The 21,885-nt window shown below is 34.1% G+C and overlaps 1 pseudogene; it reads right to left on the reverse strand.

Moving 5' to 3' along the window:
- Window positions 1-21,254, reverse strand: part of LOC149547176 ((R)-mandelonitrile lyase-like) — a 48,530-nt pseudogene extending 27,276 nt beyond the window's left edge.
- Between the last annotated feature and the right edge of the window lie 631 nt (window positions 21,255-21,885).

Consider the following 21,885-nt stretch of genomic DNA (forward strand, 5'->3'; position numbering starts at 1 on the left):
AAAGAGTAAATATTAGAATCATCATATTTCTACTAATTCAAAGGGGTCTCACGAGGCTATTTCCTCATCAAAAAGAGATATGGACAAAGGGAGTTATAGTTGGCATCCAAAGAAAAAAGTGCAAGACACGATTGAGGAGGATAATGCTATGGCTAAACAGTAGATTCATTCCAATTTGGATACATTTTCTAGGCCACAAGATGTTGCATCAAAAAAAATGCATTTCAAGGGTCCAAGTGATATTTTTTACCCTCATGTTCAGGATCATAACATTCAGGCTAATCAGGATAGCTGCTACAAGTTATGGAATATGTTAGATGTTGCATATGATGCTAGAGAAAGGTAAGGTGAGGAGGTTTACAATTTCCTATAGTTGATGTCTTTCTTTAGCTTATATTTGTTGAATGAATTTGGTCAACATTTCTCTTTGATAGATTATCCTTGCTTGCCACTCATGGTATTATGTTAACATACATGTTCACAAGAAAGAAGGAGAGCATGCTAAGTGAAAATAGGCTGTTTGAACCCAAGAAGAGATGTTTGCACATTGGAAGGCCCAGGCTCAAGCAGAAAGATTAAAAGCTACCCATATGAGGTAGGAAGCTTATGCATAATGGCTCATATTAGATGAAGAGGTATGAATGATCCCTTTGTAACCATTAGTTTTTACCATGTAGTTATTTTTTTTCCAAATGGTTTTTTCTCTATGTTTTACCCACATATTCCATATAGGCAAAGAGACTTGAAAACTTGAAAGTAGATATAAAGATGATCCGTGATGGGATCTTAAATAAAGTAAGTCATTTTCATTTTAGTTTTTTGTTTCCATGAAAAAATTAACCATTTTTTTCATCTGAATAGCTAGGAGTTCCTTGCAAGTTGTACTGTTTTACCAGTACTGAATAGATGCAACAGTAATTGGATTTTTGCACATTCATTTTATGAAGATAAAACATGGCAGAGAGAATTTTAGGTAATATTAAGTTTGTTCTATCTAAAATTGACAGCTTTTTAGCTAAAATTTAAACAAAGATCTAGTAGTTTATGTCACGTTTTGATTTTCAATATCTTATTTCATTAGTTTACACCCCTTGTATTCCATTAAAATACATGTGGCACTCTTTTTTTCTTTTCATTTTAATCGTACAACTTTGAGAATGGCAATATTGTTTAGTGATGTCAGTTTATAATGTTTCAAGAAAATGATGGACATAGGACATGAATGAACAAAATGTGAGTAGTTATGTGGTTAGTAAATGGCCCAGTCCACTTTTTACTAATTTTATTTTGATTATTTTTTGGAAGGGGTTGGGGAGATCTTTTTTTTAATAGATTTCGAGGTATATGGGGTTTCTTTTCTTGGTTGTAAGTGTGATTTCAGCTAGTTTAACAATCATTCTACTGGAAATTGCTAAGTCCATATGGGTGAAACCTCTACATATTAAAAGGTTCTTCAAAGCTCAAGGGATTCAAGGCCCTTCTTATAATTTTATATATGAGAATGCTCCTAATATTATTAAAATGTTCAACCAGATGAAATTTAATACAAAGTCATTGTCAAGATACAATATGGCAGCTTTTCATGAATGGAGCAAAACCCATGCTACATTTCTATCTTCTACATCTAAAACTTTTAAATGAGCTTAGAATATTAGTTCATATTTATCTATGAATTTTATTCTCATGAGTTGTCAATACTCATCATATGATGATGCAATCCTATATCATTTATATTGCACTATACTTCTCACCGCTTCATCTAAATCTGCAAATCTGAACTTCATTTTGTTGTCACAACACTAAGAGGCAGTTTTCACATATTCCATATTCTTTATACCAGGCCAATAATAAACTACTAGTCCACTAATAATGCACTTAAAATCTTGTAGCATAGCTTGTTTCACAAAATCCAACTATCATTTCCATTTACACATGTTCATGCTCAAAACAAAGTCATACCAACCAATGCTAGCACAATCTTCCAACTTATCTTGAACTCAAAAAATCAGTGCCTTGAAACTTAGAATAAAAAAATGGAGCCCTATTAAATATTCCAATTCCCCCTTAGGTTGTTCTTCATTACCAAAATTCTATGCATTTCATAAATCAGTTTAGGGCTGCATTAAATCATTACAAGTAAGATAAAAAAAATACCTTGCCATTCTTTCAATCTAAAATATAAACCAAGCCCCTTTAAAACCAATCATTTAACTGCTTCAAATCTCTCCATAAAATTTGATTATTCTATAAATAATTGGTTACATGGGATGACCAAGAATACCATTGAAAATCAAATTTCTTAAGACAAAATCTGCTCTATGTTGTTACTTTAAACGCGTATCTTGTTTAGCCCACTTTTCATTTTACAAATTGATTCACATGAATCAATTTGAGTACCATTAAAATCAAGAAAAATCTCCCCTGAGATGACTGATTCCATACTTAGTAAAAATCATAATTTGCTAGCAAAAGATGCTCTACATTTTTGGAGTGATTATTTCCCATTCTTCACCATAAATCTTGAGAAACAGAAAGTCGATATTCAGTCAAAAAAATCTTCACATAAAATCAGATTTCCCACTTCAAAATTTTCTCCAAGAAAATTTATAACATGTAGATTTAACAATAATTAAATTTCTTTGATCTTTGTTTCCTAATCGATTCACAAATGCCCAAAACCAATAACATTGAATTGGTCTGAAAGAATTGATTTATCATGTGGCCATTGAAAAACCATTTTAAACATTTAACTTAGACCCAAATGAGAACTTGATGCCATATAAAAAATTGGCATTTCAATTCATGCAAAATCAATAATCATAGGGAAAAACTTAATTGAAAATCTCTTGATTTGGTTTCTTGTAATACTCAATCGATACCATGCCACTTAGAGATGCGACATGGCAAGCTGACTTGGTGAGCAAGCTCGATGAGTGGACCTAAAGACTAATCTTGATGAGGCACTTTGGTGGGGTGACTTGATGACCGAACTCAAAGAGTCAACTTGGCAAGCATACTTGAACAATTGACTTGATGGGGCAAGTTGGCGAGCCGACTTAGCGAGTCCACTTGTTGAGGCAAGAGGTGAGTCAACTTGGTGTGGCAACTTGGCAAGCTAACTTGGTGAGCAGACTTAAAGACTGACCTTGATGAGGTGCTTTGGTGGGGTGACTTGATAAGAAAACTTAAAGAGTCAACTTTGTGAGCGTACTCGAACAATCGACTTGGTGACATGACTTGGTGGGTTGGCTTGGCAAGCTGACCTGGTGTGCGTACTTGAACAGTAGACTTGGTGAGCTGACTGAAAGAGTCAACTCATTGAGGTGACTGGGTGGGAGTGACTTGGCGAGCTGACCTAGAGAGTTGACCTAGGGGATGGGCTTGGTGAGAAAACTTAAAGAGTCGACTTGGTGAGCGAACTTGAATTGTCGTCTTGACGAGTAGACTTGGGGACTTGGTGGGACATGTGGGCGAGCTGACTTGGTGAGGAAACTTGGTGACATGAATTGGTGGGCTAGCTTGGCAAGCCAACCTTAAAGAGTCAACTTTGTGAGTGTACTCAAAAAATCGACTTGGTGACATGACTTGGTGGGCTTGGCGAGCTAACCTAGTGTGCGTACTTGAAAAATAAACTTGGTGAGCTAACTTAAAGAGTAAACTCATTGAGGTGACTTAGTGGGGGTAACTTGGTGGGTTGAATTGGAGAGTTGACTTAGGGAGCAGACTTGGTGAGTGAACTTAAAGAGTTTACTTGGTGAGCATACTTGAATTGTCAGCTTGGTGAGCTGACTATGGGAGTCGACCTGGCAAGCTGATATGGCGAGTTGACTTAAAGTGGCAGCTTGGTGGTGCAAGTTGGTGAGCTGACTTATCGAGGCCACTTGGTGAGGCGACTTTGTGAAGCAACTTGGTGAGCCGGCCTACTAAGTGTACTTAAAGACTGACCTTGATGAGGCGCTTTGGTTGGGTGACTTGATGAGAAAACTTAAAGTGTCAACTTGGCATGCTGACCAAGTGATTTTACATGGCGAGTGAGCTTAGACAAGAAACTCTATGCGGCAACTTCGTAAGCACACTGAGTGAGCCCACTTGCTGGGGCAAGGTGGTAAAACCACTGGGTGAGTCAACTTCGTGAGCTGACTTAATGAGTCAACTCGTTGAGGTGACTAGGTGGGGGTGACTTGGTGAGTTGATCTGGAGGGTTGGCCTAGGGGGCGGACTTGGTGAGCGAACTTAGAGAGTCGACTTGGTGAGCATACTTCAATTGTCAGCTTGGGGAGCTGACTTGGGGAGTCAGCCTAGTGATCTAACATGGTGAGTGGGCTTAAAGTGGCAACTTGGTGGGGCAAGTTGGCGAGCCGACTTAGCGAGGCCACTTAGAGATGTGACATGGTGAGCTGACTAGTGCATTTGGGTTTATTTTTCGAGCTTCATTGATCAAATTTTTGATCCAATTTTTGACCAAATTTGACCAACCCATTGGTCAAAAATTTTTTGGTCAAAATTTTGACCAACTCACTGGTACATGATTTGTCTCAATCATACTACTAATTATATATTTTTCATATTAGTTACTGTCAGTTTTTTTCAGGCATTCTATAAAACAGTTCACATGCCTTGCGTATGATATGACATTTTGCATGCATCTTGCACTCTCTCTCATATGGCTAATGATGGATTACGTAGAGTGATCTGAAACCATAATGCTAAAAAATACACAATCAAATCCAAAATGAACTTGCACTACAAATGGATTGTGGAAATCTGATATTGGTAAAATTGCATGCATGTCTACCAGGACAATCACAACTTAAACATATATTTGTCCTGGTAGACATGCATGCAAAATTAACAATATGAGATTTCCACAATCCATTTGTAATGCAAGTTCATTTTGGATTTGATTATGTATGTTTTTTAGCATCATGGTTTTAGATCACTCTCCATAATCCATCATCAACCGGATGAGAGAGTGCAGGATGCATGCAAAATGTCATATCATATGCAAGGCATGTGACTGTTTTATAGAATTCCTGAAAAAAAATTTACACCTACCTGTTGGTAGAAATTTCTACCTTCATTGGTCAAATTTTTTGACCTTCATTGGTCAAAATTTCTACCTTTATTGGTTGAAATTTTTGACCTTCATTGGTTAAAATTTCTACCTTTATTGGTCAAAATTTCTACCTTTATTGGTCAAATTTTTTTCCTTTATTGGTCAAAGTTTCTACCTTTATTGGTCAAAATTTTCTACCTTCATTGGTTGAAATTTCGACTAATTCCTAGTAGAACTTGCACCATGGCTATGGAGGTTTTTTGACCAATGTATTGGTCAAAATTTTGACCAACTCGAAGGTTGGTCAAAATTTTGATCGAAAAAATTTTGACCAATGGGTTGGTCGAATTTGGTCAAAGTTTGGTCAAAATTTGGGTCAAAATTTCAACCAATAATGGTCAAAAAATGGTCTCAAATGTACTAGTGACGTAACATGAATGTACAACTTATTTTAACAATATTCAATGCATATATGTGACTGAAACTACTTGCAATATGCAGCTACAACAACTAGTAATTTTGATGAACACTTGGGATGCAAAATTATAACATTATTTATGCCAAAAGGAGAACCTACAGCCAATTGACATTTTGTCAAACAATTGGCATGCAAACTAATAAGTTGATCATGAATGATAAATACATATTCAATTACAACTATATCAGACCAGTGACTTATGTCTCCTTTATTGCACATAAAATGTCAACTATAATGCTAGTATGAAATGGCCAAGACTCTTGGCTTACATCTACAAGAATAATGCTTAAATTTTTTACAAACTTTCACCTACAGCCTTACCTTTTAATATGCACCTAAATGATAAGAATAATACATGAAATATCCAAAGGACCTGATTGTAGATGGCTGTAATAATTTTCTCCAATGTTGCCTTTCTACTTCTTCTTTTTTCTGATCTACCTTTTCACCTACTTTTTTTTTTGGATCTACTTCTTTGCTTTGCTTTTTCGAACTATTTTTTTAAATCTATTTTTTTGGACTGCTTTTTCAGATATGCTTTTTTGGACTACTTTTTGAATCTACTTTTTGAGACTGCTTTTTCAAATTTTCTTTCAAAAACTCAAACCCTCAGGTAGTCTGAGTATACAAATGAAGCTCAACTTGAAATGGTTGAATACCACTTCCAAAGTGAAACCCTTCAGAAGATCTTTCACTTCCTTAGTTATGTGATCTACTGGGAGGTATCGTTCCCAAAGACCAATACACTATCTGAAACCCTTGGCTTCATAATAGACCATGTGATTGTATTCACAATTTGATGTCAAGAAAAATGATAAAAATTGGATGATGAAAATGAAGCCCAGGATGCCTATTTATTATTTTTCTCCACTTTCTCTAGAAACTTCTAAAACAATATTTTTATTCTATTTATTGAGTGACTTTATAAGATATTTTTCAAGTCACCTTATAAAATTAATTAATATAAAGTTACCTTTTTAATATTTATTTATTTGATAACTTTATAGATAATTAACTTAATACCACTTATTTATTTAATTAAAATAATTAATTAGTCATCCTCATAAAATATTCATTATTTTGGACAACTTAATTAATTAAATCAAATTATTGCCAAAATGGGGACATTACAGTCCACTCCTCCTGAAATTGCTTGACCTCAAGCAATTCACCACCTAGATCCCACAAGAAGAACTACATAATGTCCCTATCATTGCCAAACAACTCCTACAACATTTGCTCAATCCATCTGTCATTCTTTCGTACCAATGCAATACCATCAATGCATTCCACTAGCCTAAGTGAAATGTACAACCCAACTCTGCAACAATGGTGAACATTCCTAAATGAAATTGTACCCACTATGGAGAATCCACATACTATACCACTCCTACAGTCAACACAACTCTGTAGATCACTAGCCACTATCTCATAACCATAAATCCCATGCATCACTGATGGCGAATAGTCATCACATGATAGATAGCAAGAACTAGAACCCAAACCAAATCTGACAGCCATCAAGTCCTCAACACTTGGGTCCAATGCAAACTGATGAACATACCCTATAGTATAATGATTATTAAAAGAACCAACCTTAGTTGACAGATCGCCATACATAGGTGATGCAACCCACTACAACTGATCACTAACCAAGCTAGAACTAACTACTATTTTCAAAGATATTGCCAAGGGAGTAGTGCCACTAGCAGGAACCATGCCAACTGCCATCTCACCAACATCACACATGATCTCTAATACAAAATCACTAGTCTCCTTGTCATTCGTAGTAGAGACCACCACCAAGTCAAACATACCTCCATGGTTAGTTGTAGTGCCCAACTCAATTGAACCTACCTCTAGTGGAAATGAACCAAACATACCAATACTAGAATCGAGGATAGATATATCCTCATCTCCACTATCTCTATCAAAATGTTCAATCAGTCTCTCTATAAACTCCACATATGAGGTAATGTGTGCATGACCCATAATGACCATACCATGATGCCAGCACTCATGTGCTAACCCATCTAGATGAATTGCTGCATACTTAATAGCTTCTTCTTCAGGCACAAGGTACAATTGGAAGTATGTGTTAAGCTTTTGAACCCAAGCTCTTGCTGTAGACTTCCCTGAGCCATCATAATATGGTAACTAAAGTTTCCCTACTTTCTTTCATAGCTCATAATTCTGGTTCCTGTCATGTCTACGTGGGATATGTTTCATCCGCACATCCATATAATCCCTAAAGGTGATTGTAGCAATAAAGTCGAGTCTTCTAGCTTCCCAATCTCTCCTTAGTTGATCTTGTATATCAGTGATCAGGGGCTCTGGTTTTGGCTGCTCTAGAGCTCTAGGAGGAAAGGTGGGAATCATGGACCTTGAACTCACTATCCTAGCTTGCTGGGGTATATGACTGAAATTATTCCCAACTTGTTCTCCTCTATATTGGGTCCCATCCTAGTTATTCCCATTCGGATTATTACCATTTTGATTATTTCCACCACCCATGTTAGCATTCAACCCATTTGACAAGCCATCATCTGTATCATAAGTTCCAATCTCTGATTCTGTTCCTGTGCCCTTTGTTTTTCTAATCGATGTCCCTATGCCAAGGTCTCTAATAACTGTAAAATTATATCCTCTCCAGGATCCCTAGTATTCATGTCTCCCATATTGCTAATAACCTATTCACCTATATCAATATGATCCTCTAGATTTCCTTGTTCCTCTTGTCTTGTGTTTAGATGAGCCCTGGTTCTTCTTAAATTATAGTGATGAGTTAAAGATTGAACATTCCAATCTATCATATCACCACCTTTTCATTGTGTTTGTACCCACTAGGATGGAAGGATAATCTTGCTCTAATACCACTGTAGTGACCTTGCTCAAATCTGATCCCAAAATGCTGATAAAGGTTCAAGAAGACACTTTGCATACAAGGGTCATATGGCTGATATTAAATTTCACTTTTCTTTTATGGTTCTTTCCTTCACTTAGCATCAATAAGAATGCTTGCAAGAAGACTCTCAATTGACTAAACAATGACCTAACATGAATGTACAACTTATTTTGACAATATTTAATGGATATATGTGACTGAAACTACTTGCAATATGCAGCTACAACAACTTGTAATTTTGACAAACACTTGGGATGCAAAATTATAACATTATTTATGCAAAAAAGAGAACCTACAACCAATTGACATTTTGTCAAACAATTGGCATGCAAACTAATAAGCTGATCATGAATGACAAATACATATTCAATTACAACTATATCAGACCAGTGACTTATGTCTCCTTTATTGCACATAAAATGTCAACTACAATGCTAGTATGAAATGGCCAAGACTCTTGGCTTACATCCACAAGAATAATGCTTAAATCTATTACAAACTTTCACCTATAGTCTTACCTTTTAATATGCATCTAAATGATAAGAAAAATGCATGAAATATCCAAAGGAACCTGATTGTAGATGGCTGTAATAATTTTCTCCAATGCTGCTTTTCAACTTTTCTTTTTTCGACCTGCTTTTTCACCTTCTTCTTTTTTGGATCTACTTTTCGCTTTGCTTTTTCGAACTACTTTTTCTGATCTATTTTTTCGGATCTTTTTTTTTTGGATCTACCTTTTCAAATTTCTTTTTTGAATATACTTTTTTGGACTACTTTTGTGGATCTTCTTTCAAAAACTCAAACCCTTAGGTAGTCTAAGTAGACAAATTAAGCTCAACTTGAAATGGTTGAATACCACTTCCAAAGTGCAACCCTTCAAAAGATCTTTCACTTCCTTAGTCATGCGATCTACTAGGAGGTATCATTCCCAAAGACCAATAGACTACCTAAAACCCTTGGCTTCACCATAGACCATGTGATTGTATTCACAATCTAATGTCAAGAGAAATGATAAAAATTGGATGATGAGAATGAAGCCCAAGATGCCTATTTATTCTTTTTCTCCACTTTCTCCAAAAACTTCTAGAACATTATTTTTATTTTATTTATTAAGTGACTTTATAAGATATTTTTCAAGTCATTTTATTAAATTAATTAAATATAAAGTTACCTTTTTAATATTTATTTATTTGATAACTTTATAGATAATTAACTTAATACCACTTATTTATTTATGTAAAATAATTAATTAGTCATCCTCATAAAATATTCATTATTTTGGACAACTTAATTAATTAAATTAATTAAATCAAATTACCGCCAAAATGGGGACATTACAACTAAGCACATACCAATAAAATATCATTTTCTAAGAGAGAAAGTGCAAGAGAAAAAGGTAAGGTTAGAGTATGTACCAACCAAAGAATAAATAGAAAAAATATGTTAGAATGTTTAGAAGAACTAGAGAGGGGTTAAATCAGTTACTCAAGATCCATAACTACCATTTCAACAATCAAGCATTAAACATTCATTGTTATTCTTATCCTTACATAGCTCGGTCTCTCCTAAATACTAATAAAGAAAATTACTAGTAGTTCATTGTCTTAAGACTTAGCTGAATGTAAAACATATAAATGTAAAACACCACAAAAAATTCAACACAAGTTTGACACTAGGACTTTACGTGGAAACCCAATTTTGAAAAAACCACCAGCAACATGTCACCACTTCTTCACTCTTTCAAAGTAAGCTATATTAGGAGCCAACCTTATTAAAGGTTACAATACAAACTATTAAATTTGACTTGGCTAGAGGATTTAATCACCCTATTAGGAGTGGCCTTGTTAGAGGACTTTGATTATTCCATTTACAATGTCACCTTGCTAAAGAATTTACATAGACTGTTAAGTCCTTCAAATGATTGTTAGGTCAACCTTTTATTAAAATTATTTCAATACAAATTTTTTGCAATTATTAGAAATAAAAGAGTAGGTTTTTGATCTATATGTTTACAACTTACTTTTGTAGGTTTAGATCACTGCTAGGTTCATATGTTGATTCATTGATAAGTTCCTCATTTTCAACTCTATCTCTTAACTCACTTGACAACCCTTTAAGCAATCAATCTTGTCTTTCCAACAAATGTAAGACTTCAGCTAAGATTCACTTATCAACTTTTAGCAGCATCTATGCAAGCATTTCCTTTCTCTTGCTTCACTCTAACTCTCTCACTCACAAACTTTCTCATTAACTCTATGCCTCCTTAAATAGATCATTTTGGCTTTTTCATTTTCCATAGTTACCATAGATCTTAGGGTTTATGACCTAGATCATCAGGTTTATTGTATCTTTTCATCTTCCTTCTTTTCTAAAAACTTCTCATCCATCAAATTTGATATTAGGTTTGATACCTAATCCTCACCTTTAATTAAATGATCCAACTCATAAATCTTATCTTCAACATGGTTTCCATATCCCAATAAATCAACTAATTCAATTGGAAATCACAATTCCTCAAACACATTCAAAAATACTATCACTCAACAATTACTAAGTTTTTACACTAAGTTATCTCTTAATCACTTAGCCATTGTAGAGCTCAACACCAACTATCATTGGGTCAATATTGGTTCTTAGTCAACACTAAATTTTCTCGACACATATTATGGCTCAGTTGATACTAGCATCACTTGGCAATCCTTAATATTTCACTCTATTGTGTAGTTAAGCTTTACATTAATGATGCATCTTGACTTACACTATAAGAATTGAGCATCAACATGATATAAACAATCACTTTGGTTTCTCAAAATCTAATTAATCAAATTTTTATTGTAACTTCCTTTTCATAACTCAACCTTTCCTCTAGCAAATTTTGTTATGAGCAATCTCTCAAATCCTCTTCATCAATAAAAATAGACATGATATTTAGATCAGGTAACATTTCTCATCAGTGGATTTTACATCAATGATAAAAAAAATATTGTTCCACTTGTAGTTTCAAACAATATCCTTCTTTGGCATTGATGACAACATTTCAATACATCTCACAATACATATCGTTGCAAGAATATCTCCCTCTTTGTTACCATGCAATCAAAAAGATTTCACTATCATAAGTGACCAATATCCTTAGTTTCATTCTGATTCTCATCTATACAATTTCATAAAACTCCATCTATCATTTTGTGTCATTATTCATATTCAAATCTTTCTTTCATGAGTATCTCCCTCTGAGGTTTATCTCTCTTTGGTAATTCTTGCCCTCATTAATATATGTCTTTGGTAACTTTCTTCTCCCTCTTTTGCATAAGTATTTCTCTAATTCTCTCCCAAAATATATTAGCAATTATCTCCCTCTTTGAAAACAATTTCAAAGACACTCAATGCTTCATGCATCTTGATCATGTAGATATTTGCATATATGGCTGAATTATGTCATCTATACATGACTAATATTTTATGTTGATCTCCTTCTTACTACAATTCACTACCTTAGGCATCTCCTAAAGTAGAATTATTTTGCATCAATGTGTAAGGCATTCTGATTAGCACATTTGATGCAATGCACCTTTTCTTCTTAACTAGCTTTTCTTAGGGGAATCACCCTAATTTACCTCTAAGATATTCATGAGCATATTTAGGTAAGGCTTTAGTGAATATATCAGCAATTTTTTACTTGGTGTGTACATATTCTAACTTCACTTCTTTTTATTGAACTAGTTCTCTCAAGTAGTGATACTTGGTAACAATGTGCTTAGTCTTGGTGTGCAACACTAGATTCTTTGATATGTTGATAGCACTTGTGTTATCACAAGAGATAACCACTAGATCTATAATTTCTTCTTTCATTCCTTTCAACAATTGTTAAATCCACATAATGTTTGAGCAGTTCACTGCACTAGCCACATACTCAGCTGTAGTTGTTGATTTGGAAATATAGTTGTGTTTCTCGCTTGTCCATGAAACCAGAATCATTCTTAAAAATAGTGCACCTCCACTAGTTCTTTTTCTATCATCAATATTTCCATCCCAATCAGATTCATTGAATACCTTGAATTCAATCCTATCACTTCTCTTGTAATACAATCCATAGGCTTTTATACCTTTCAGATATCTCAATATCCTTTTCATTTCCATCATGTGATTCTCTTTAGGATTTGCTAAAAATCTAGCAACTATCCCAACTTCTAATGAAATATTTGGTCTACTATGAACAACTTATTGTATAGTGTCTAGTTTACATTAGCGAATTCAATATATTTAGATAACTTATGTTCTCTAGACATAGGTGTGCTCATTGGTCTTAATTCTTCCATTCCAAAGATCTTTAGTATCTCCTTGATATATTTGGACTAAGTAATAAAAATATGAAACTTCATTTGGTATACTTGCAATCCAACCAATAATTTGATTTCACCAAACATAGAAATTTCAAATTCCTTCTTCATTTCATTAGCAAATGATTTGCAAAGTTCTTATTTTCCTCCAAATCTAATGTCATCAACAAAAATTTTAGATAGTAGTACTTCATTGTTTTTACTAGTCTTCAAATATAGGTTAGTGTTATCATTTGTTCTTTCAAAACCAATCTTTACCAATTAATTGTGTAGTCTTTCATACCATGCTCTTGGGGCCTATTTCAATCCATAAAGGGATTTGTTCAATTTACATACCATAATCTTCTTGTTTGGGTCTGCAAATCCTTCAAGTTGTTCTATGTACACTTCTTCCTCAAGTATATCATTCAAATATGTAGATTTGACATTCATCTGATATACCTTAAAATTCTTGTAGGCTAAGTATGCAATAAGAGTTCTAACACCTTCCAATCTTGCTATAGGAGAAAAATTTTCTCCATAGTTAATTCCTTCTTGAGCATATCCTTTGCATACTAGTCTTGCATTTCTCCTTGTAACTTCACCATTTTCATTCACCTTATTCCTGAAAATCCACTTTGTTTGAATAAAAATTTTGTCTTTTGGTCTCGGTAGTAAGGTCGAAGTATTGTCCTTCTCAATTTGTTCAATTTCCTCATTCATCCTCTGAATCCAATCTTCATTGTCTAGAACATCCTTCACTGGTTTGGATTCAAATTCACAAAGTAAGCATGTATCATCTCTTTTTTTTTCATGGAATAACACCATATTATGCATCTCCAATTATTTTTTCAAGTTCATGATGTCTTCAGACATATTTAGCTAGCACATGTAGTCTCCTTCTCTATCCTTCAACAAGTTTATCCTGAAAAATAATCTCAAGCTCATTTTCTCTTCCTTGTCGTGGTTCTGATCCAAGTTCAACATGCTTTGCATTTTTTCTCTAATGGTTGACATTTCCTATCTGTGACTGGGCATCTTCAAGTTGTTGCTCGGCTCCCACTATCTATTTCTTGGAAATCTATCGTTGCCCTTCGTCATTTTTTATCTACTGAGAAACTGTAGCTTGGTTTTCTTCTTCAATAAGAGTGCTTGCAGCATCATCATCCACATAGATAAATGAACTATAATCTTCAAGTTATTTCTTACATATAAGATCATTTCTTTCTGCAAACTCATCAACTTTCAAATTTGCACGTTCCGCAACTTTGTTAGTGTTAGAGTTCAAACACTTGTAAGCTTTACTATTAGTGGAATATCCTAAGAATATACCTTCATCACTCTTTGCATCAAGTTTTTCATTCCTATTATCTTTGAATATATAGCATTCACTCCCAAAGATCTTCAAATATTTTACATTAGGAGCATATCCATACCATAGTTTAAAAGGTGTAGCATTTGTACCTTTCTTGACTTGTACTCTATTCAAGGTGTAGACAACAAAATTAATAGCTTCTCTTCAATATTTATGTGATACATTCCTCTCCATAATCAATGCTCTTGCTTAATCCGTTATTGATTTGTTTCATTTTTTATTTATCCCATTTCGAGGTGGGATCCTTGGTGCTGACATTTATCTTTTAATTCATCTATCATTGTAGAATGTATTCAACTCATTGAAAATGAATTCACTACCTCTATCAGATCTCAAACACTTCATATTTTTCACTATTTCTTTTTCAACTCTAGTCAAATACCACTTGAATAACTAAAAAGCATCAAGTTTAGCTTTAAAAAGCATCACAAGCATCATCCTAGAGTAGTCATCAACAAATAGAATGAAATACTTATATCCACAATAGATTTGAATATCAATAGGTCCACATAGGTCAGTGTGAATCAATTCCATTATATCACTAGATGTATATTTTTTTCTCTTGAAACTAGACTTGGTCATTTTTCCCAATTGACATTGTTTACACATAGCATTGCTAGGCTTCTTTAGTTTTGGCAACCCTCTTACTTTCTTAATTTTACTAATATTTACCAAATTATCAAAATTTGCATGACATAACCTCTTGTGTCGTAACCAAACACCTTCTTGTTGTGAAAATAGACATGTCTCATTAGATAAATCTAGATAGAAGACATTACCTCTAATCTTATCAACACTCAACAAATTATAGTTAAGTCTTTCAATCCAATAAACATTGTCACAATTGATTTTGTTAGTAAATTGAATTGTACTTTTACCTTTCACAACACATGGAACATCATTCCCAAATTTGACACATCCACCATTGTGTTGGCTCCTAAAATAACAACTTTTTAATAACCTAGTGATAAGAACAAATACACCTATGGTAGGTAATTCCCATGTTCAATGCACCCATTCAGACACCAAGGCCAACTATAAGGCTATTTAATCTCCTTCTTCACTTCAGGCTCTACAAGACCTAGGCAGGTGGACCTCAAATTCTTTATATAGTACAAGTGTAAAGGCATATAACTGAATCTATAAAACATATTAAAACCCTTGAATCTTCTATGTTTATGCAAACATTCATGGACATGAAATAGCTAATAATAGGACACATGAATCTAATAAACTAAGTGAGGGTAACTCTTTTCAACTCTTAAACATGAATGAGAAAGATATTCAATTAAAGATTTAATCAATGTAAGTCGGGTATGCAATAGCAAAAACATGTAATCTCCAAGCTGATTGGTCCCTTATCCATTGGGCATAAACTATGTCAAAATACACACATGGATAGCCAAATATATGTAGATATATGATATATCTATCTACCTTACAAATAGACATCTATTTTCAAATGAAATACATAATTATTAGATCCTCCTATGATCCTTGTAGTTCTGTCAATACAATATCAAGAAAATTACTTAGGTCCTTGGCCCAACAATAAGACACACAACAACATAAAACTTCAATAACAAGAAACAATTGGATAGTATGCACTTTGGGCATAGTCAACAAAAAACTACAAACCCACAAAAAGGAGATAAACTTTAGAATGAAAATGTTAATAAACTTTGTATTCAATTCCTTGAAATCAATACATCATGTATATCAAAAACTCATAGGATACACAACAGAATGACTGTATAACTAAATGCTTCAAAAATACTATATTGTTGTTCATAAGAAAGGAAAAATGTTGAGGAATGGTATCACAGTCATAAACTAGAACAAACCATGGTATCACAGTTGCAGAAAATTCTCTAGAACTAGAACCCTTACAATGAGGAAAGAAGAAAGATATATAGACAAGGAAGAGGCTCCCAGATTGGATCTGCTACTACCAAGTGTAAAGCTGAAACTTTTCCGTCTACTACTATAGAACTTATCCCTTCCCTCATCTACTAGCAATAAAATCTTATCAATAATGTTCCAAAATGTTTGAAATATCTTCCTAGAATACATGAGAAAGCCCTCCTCTAAAGGAAAATCTAATATCTATCCAAAAGTGCAAAGCCCCCAATCTGATATTGCTTGTCTTCTACTACTCTTGTCATGAATCTCCAACTACCTCTGCTGACAAAACATTATCACTTGCAACTACCCTCAAAAATATTCAATTCTTCTTGGTAGTCATTTTAGTGGATCTGGTCTTATCTGAAACTGATTACTATCTGATATTATTCCTTCTAAAACAATAAATCTGCAAAAATACTTAGGATGTCCTGAAAACACAAAACTACATGTAGCTTTTGCCATTGAAGACCTATGCAAAATCTGACTACTAAAATGAAAAGTTTAGATTCTCTCAGTTCTAATAGTATATTACACTACATATTTCTAACAAAAATCACTCATCTATCATGTGTTTGAAATTTCAAGACCCAATTGATGAACAAAGTATAAAATGAAAAAAAAATTAAAACCCTAGAGTTGAAACTATAGAAAATTCCCTAAAACATTTAAATTTTTTTTTTAGAGCTTGTATGTTCAAAATTTTGAGAAAAATAATAAAATATTAATTTTAGATTATTTCATATTTTGGCCTCCTAATCTGGGTCAACCCTCTATTGATTACTAGTTGGGTGCCACATGGAAACTTTGCATTAGCCAATTTTTTCCATTTCAACAATGCCCTATTAGTAGGCCCCGCCATGTGTCACCCCCTGACAAGTTTAAGAGCTTAACCCTAAACTCTTCCTTAACCTTAGCGACCAAACAAAACAAGGCAATCCACAATGTCACAACTCCATCCCCTTAACCATGGTTAAGGCGCGTGACTGAGTGAAATAAGGCATTTCAAGGGGTTGCAACATCTTTTTGACCCAAGCATTTTATGTCATGACCTAGTGATTGGTAGATACCTGACCATTCCCACATCATCGCACATTTTCATTTTGACTGTGTGGTTATCTACCTGAGCATGTGACTAGACACCACCTGTCCATTTGCTAACATCATCACTATCTTCTTTCAACTTCTATTTCATTCAAAATGTTGCTTCTACTCTCCAATTGGCAATCTGGGTACAGATGGGGCTCCTTGCATGAGGTTACGGCTTCAAAAAGCACTTGTCTTAAAGACAACTATAAAGGTGAGCACTCTTTCTTATAAAGTGTTTGAATTGTCCCCATACAAAGAATGTGGGTTATTAGGTTTTCACATTGTTAAACAAAATTTTGCTCTGAGCCTTCAACCAACATATTAATGCACCTTCACTTGTCTTTGAAGGAACACTCCACACTATTCTCCTTCAAATTAAGGTTGAAATGAATCGGATGGAGGTAAACCACAAGCAATTCTCATCACCCAAATGAAAACGTAGATGCTGGTTTCAAACCCAAAGATCAGTTCTTGATTATGCCCAACTTAAAATAACCCATGTTTCAAGAAAACAAACAAGACCATTCATGGGCTTGCGTTGAAAAAATCTTTCACATTTTTCCTTGGTAGACTTTGATCCAGGTGGCCCAGTTTTGAAATTAATTGGCAATTTGAAAATTAGTAGAGCAATTATCTGAGAAGTTTATTCATTCAGGAAAGAGTTTATGTTGAACCTGTCAGTAGCCTAGATCACATTAAGACTAGAAATTCTTGTATCTTCTTGCATCATTACAATGGGGAGAAAACATCAACTCAAACTTTGAGTAAAACCTCCCTCAAACTCAAGACCTCCCTACTTGGTGCTGCTCACAAAAATTACAGTCATGCAGATCTTTTGGTATGAATAGCTCCACTTCCATCTTCCACTGGTGTTTTACCTCCTCTAAAGTAGAACAACACTTCTCTCCATATCTGCATTTGAAATTAAGCCCCTCACGAGCTACATGGCAACTAGATTTGTCAAAAATGACCCTTTGCACTATATACATCTCTTTCTCCAATTTTACTATCTCTAAACTTGCAACTCCAGCACTATTTTTCTTCCTCACCTCTTTCACTACGAGATTTGCAAATAGGGTAAGTAGATCAAGTCAGTGTAGAGGAGTAGCTCATGGTGTTGTGAAGAAAGCTTCTCACATGTACTTCATGTCATCCCCTCCTCTCTCCAAAATCCTCTCAAACACAGAAAAAAACATAAAAGGATGGGTGAAACAAATCAATTCTCCATTTTTTAAAATGTGACTCCAATCTTTGTTTATATTCAATCTTTTCTTTTCATTGGACATCCATATTTTTAATTTCTTTTAATCCTTTGAGATCAATTTCAAATGGGCCATTAGCATGTCCACTTCTTGATGGTCTAAAGTATACATCTCCATAATCACACTCCCATGGCTTTCCTATTTGCTTTACTAAAACTTCAGAATGGGTAAGAGACCACCCACTCCCCCTTCTCCAATGTTGGGAGTATCTTTAAGACTGGTGAGGATAATTGGCTCTACAAGTAAACTCTCTAGATTTGGTATGATGCATTTCACTAAATCTTTAGATTTTAGATGTTTCACTCCAAAATCATATTGAGAAGCTAATGTGATCCACATTCTTTGAAAAACATAAATTTCATTTGGATTGTCCTGATGATGTATAGATCCATACACTTATTTGATCTCGATTGATGAAAAACATATTGAAAACTTATAATGATAATAGTCATTATAATCCCTTTTAAAATTTCTTCAATCTCCCAAGGCTTTACCAATCTCATAAAGTTAGTTGGGCCCCCAAATTGGGTCTGACTAAAAAAAAATCAAACTGAAACACTTGACATCCCAAACTAATCGAATGAACATCTGACATTGACTAGAATCAAATTTGAGCATTGAATCATCATTTAAAACTCATTTACCCTATTTTCACAAACTATGATTTTTTGTGCCATGGGGTCCTCTGACAGGCTTTAAAAACTAACTGGAATAGATAACCAGGCCCTGAAAGATGACATGTTGGTATTTTGTTCTACATTCCTTCACCCTACCAGATCTTGTCTTGTTATGACATTGGGGTCAAAATATATTGACCATCAAAGTTTCTTATTTAAAAAATAGCCTACAAACAAATATGTCAGAAACTAAGAAAGTGCATTCAGTTTCGGCTTCAAAAATAGGACAAACAGATACTTGAGAGCTTGAAAACTAGGGCATTAGTTCAATGTCATGAGAGGAATATAATTTTTTGATTTAGGCTCATGAAAAATAATAGGGAAAATTTGGCAAGCATGCAAAGCGGGGTACCCAAATTTGTAGAACTGGGGACATCAGTTGAACTATGGTTTTCGCAAATGGAATGGAGCTGGGAAAGGGTGCAAATGGATTCGTCAAGGTTTAAAAACTGGCACACTTGAAGAATTTTTAGAGTGGAACATAGTGGCACAACCCATTTTGTTTAGACAATCATATATTTAGGGTTATGACATCCCGAATAGGGGTACTAATCAATCTGTACTTTATGACAGCATTAAAATTTTAGAAATTGTATTTGGAATTGTGTTCAAAAATTGATCAAACAAATTTCATCGTAGTCTTAAATCTAGAACATAGAAAGTGTGTGACCTCTAGAAAACAATACAAAATGAAATTTCTCAATATGGTCAACTCATTCAAAGTTATAATCGATCAAACAAGGCCTCCTAGAATTCAGGGCAATTTGCCTCAGCATGACAGAGATATGTAACCAACTTTGAGAGATTCAAAACCTAATCAAAACATAATGAAATAACTTGAAACTAGAAACATAGGTTTTTTAATATGCATACTAGACACTCCCAAAGCAGAAAGTCATGAAACATAACCGAGTGCAAGATATTCAAATGCAAAATAGGCTTCTTGTCATTGTTTGACACTTCAGTAAAAATGCAAAATTAAGCATTACTCAATATGAAACTTCACAGAATGACTCAGAATGACAATTTATCATTATAAGAAACATGGATAGGCTAAATTCAATGTGCTAGAAACATAAAACACCTCTTATACCTTAAAAGGACAGGGGGGTACACATACATTTAAATGCACTAATAGGGCTTAAAATGACTCAAAAGTTTGGAATGGTACTCAAAATGGGAATGCAATTTTGAGTTCCATCAATGGATTTGTTCTAGGATGCATGTCCCTTTTGGGAATGAAAATTATTTAGATCTTTGGAGGAAGAAGACTACTCCAAAAAAACATATCTCGAACAGCTTATTAAAAGAAGGAAAACCTATTATAATTATACAAGATGATGGCCCTGGGCCACCAAAACTTCTCAAAACTTCTTACCCCTATCGAAAACATGATTTTCATTTACATCTCTCTGAGGCAAGCTATAAGTAACATTTTCATCAGTTGCACCACACACATCAAAATTTCTCATTAGCGGATTAGGTGAAACAAAATCATTCTCATAGTGCATATAAAAACTTGAATCACTTTCTTCATCTTGCTCACTATGAAAATGCATATCAAGATGCTCTTGAATTCAAAATCCAAACTAAGAACCATCATGAAACATATGATGGATGCATGCTATCGAGAGGAAACACAAAGTATTCATATTCCACTTTGCTCACAAAGTTGCACATGTCAAGAAAATGCAACTCACCTTGTGTATCTGGGTGTAAGGAGTACATAACATCTAATCCATGCCTACTTGTAGTAATGTTACTCATCAAATTAGATTTACCACTCACTAAAACCTTTTCACACTGAAAAAAATTGATTAGTCACCAAGTTTGAAAACTTATCCTGAAAGTGTTGATCTAAAATATGTTGATCATAATCATTATCTTCATCTAACAAAATATTAGAGGGAACCTTGAACTTATCATTACAAGAATTATCATCATAAAAGGAAACTTTAGAATCAGAAAAAGAACCCTCACTACTTTCCTTTTCATCACATGAAACATCAAAATATATTGCAGCACTAGCACCAACATGAAAAGAAATTGAATTAGTGTAAAATTTCCCTTCAATCACATCCCCTACATCTAACAAGTCGTCGTGTGCACATACATTTGAGGTTCTATCATATGCAGCTCCAAAGCTTGACAAAGATAGTTCAGATTCTGTATCATTTTCCACATCAAACATTGGGGAAGTGACTTGACTAAATGAAGAACCAACATAAGGGAAAATATGAGAATCTTTAGAAGCACTTACATATTCATCAAAATGACAAGCTAACAAAGCTAAAATTTCATCAAGGCTCAAGAAGACTACCTCACAATTATTCTCCTCTTAGTTGTGATTGTTATCTAGATGACATGAAGAACTTATAGTATCAAAAACATTAGTAGTAAAATTTGAAAAATCAGAAGCTTCACTACACTAATTTTCATCATAGTAAGAATTACTTCTACTATTGTTATAAACCTCTTCAACTTCATACTCACTATCACAAGACTCATTTTTAGTTATATATTCATCTTCGTCATGTTGATTGCAATCATTCAATTCACTAAAAGTTGAATCCATCTCTTCACATTCAGAAGACAGATTATCATTGTTTATCAATTCATTATATTCATTACTACCTTGACTTTCAACACACCCATTATCATTAGAAGACATAACATGAACAATATCATCATTACTTTCCATCTTGTTAATGAATGCTTCAGCTTGCAAAAGCTCTTGTAATCTTAGAGGTGTTGGCCAGTTAACTGAATCAGGCACAAGAATATCTAGGAAAATACTAGGCAAGGAAGGTTCATTGGGTCTT

This window comes from Cupressus sempervirens, chromosome 7 (assembly GCF_028749045.1).
Source record: "Cupressus sempervirens isolate cs-2001-9-10 chromosome 7, ASM2874904v1, whole genome shotgun sequence".
NCBI lineage: Eukaryota > Viridiplantae > Streptophyta > Pinopsida > Cupressales > Cupressaceae > Cupressus > Cupressus sempervirens.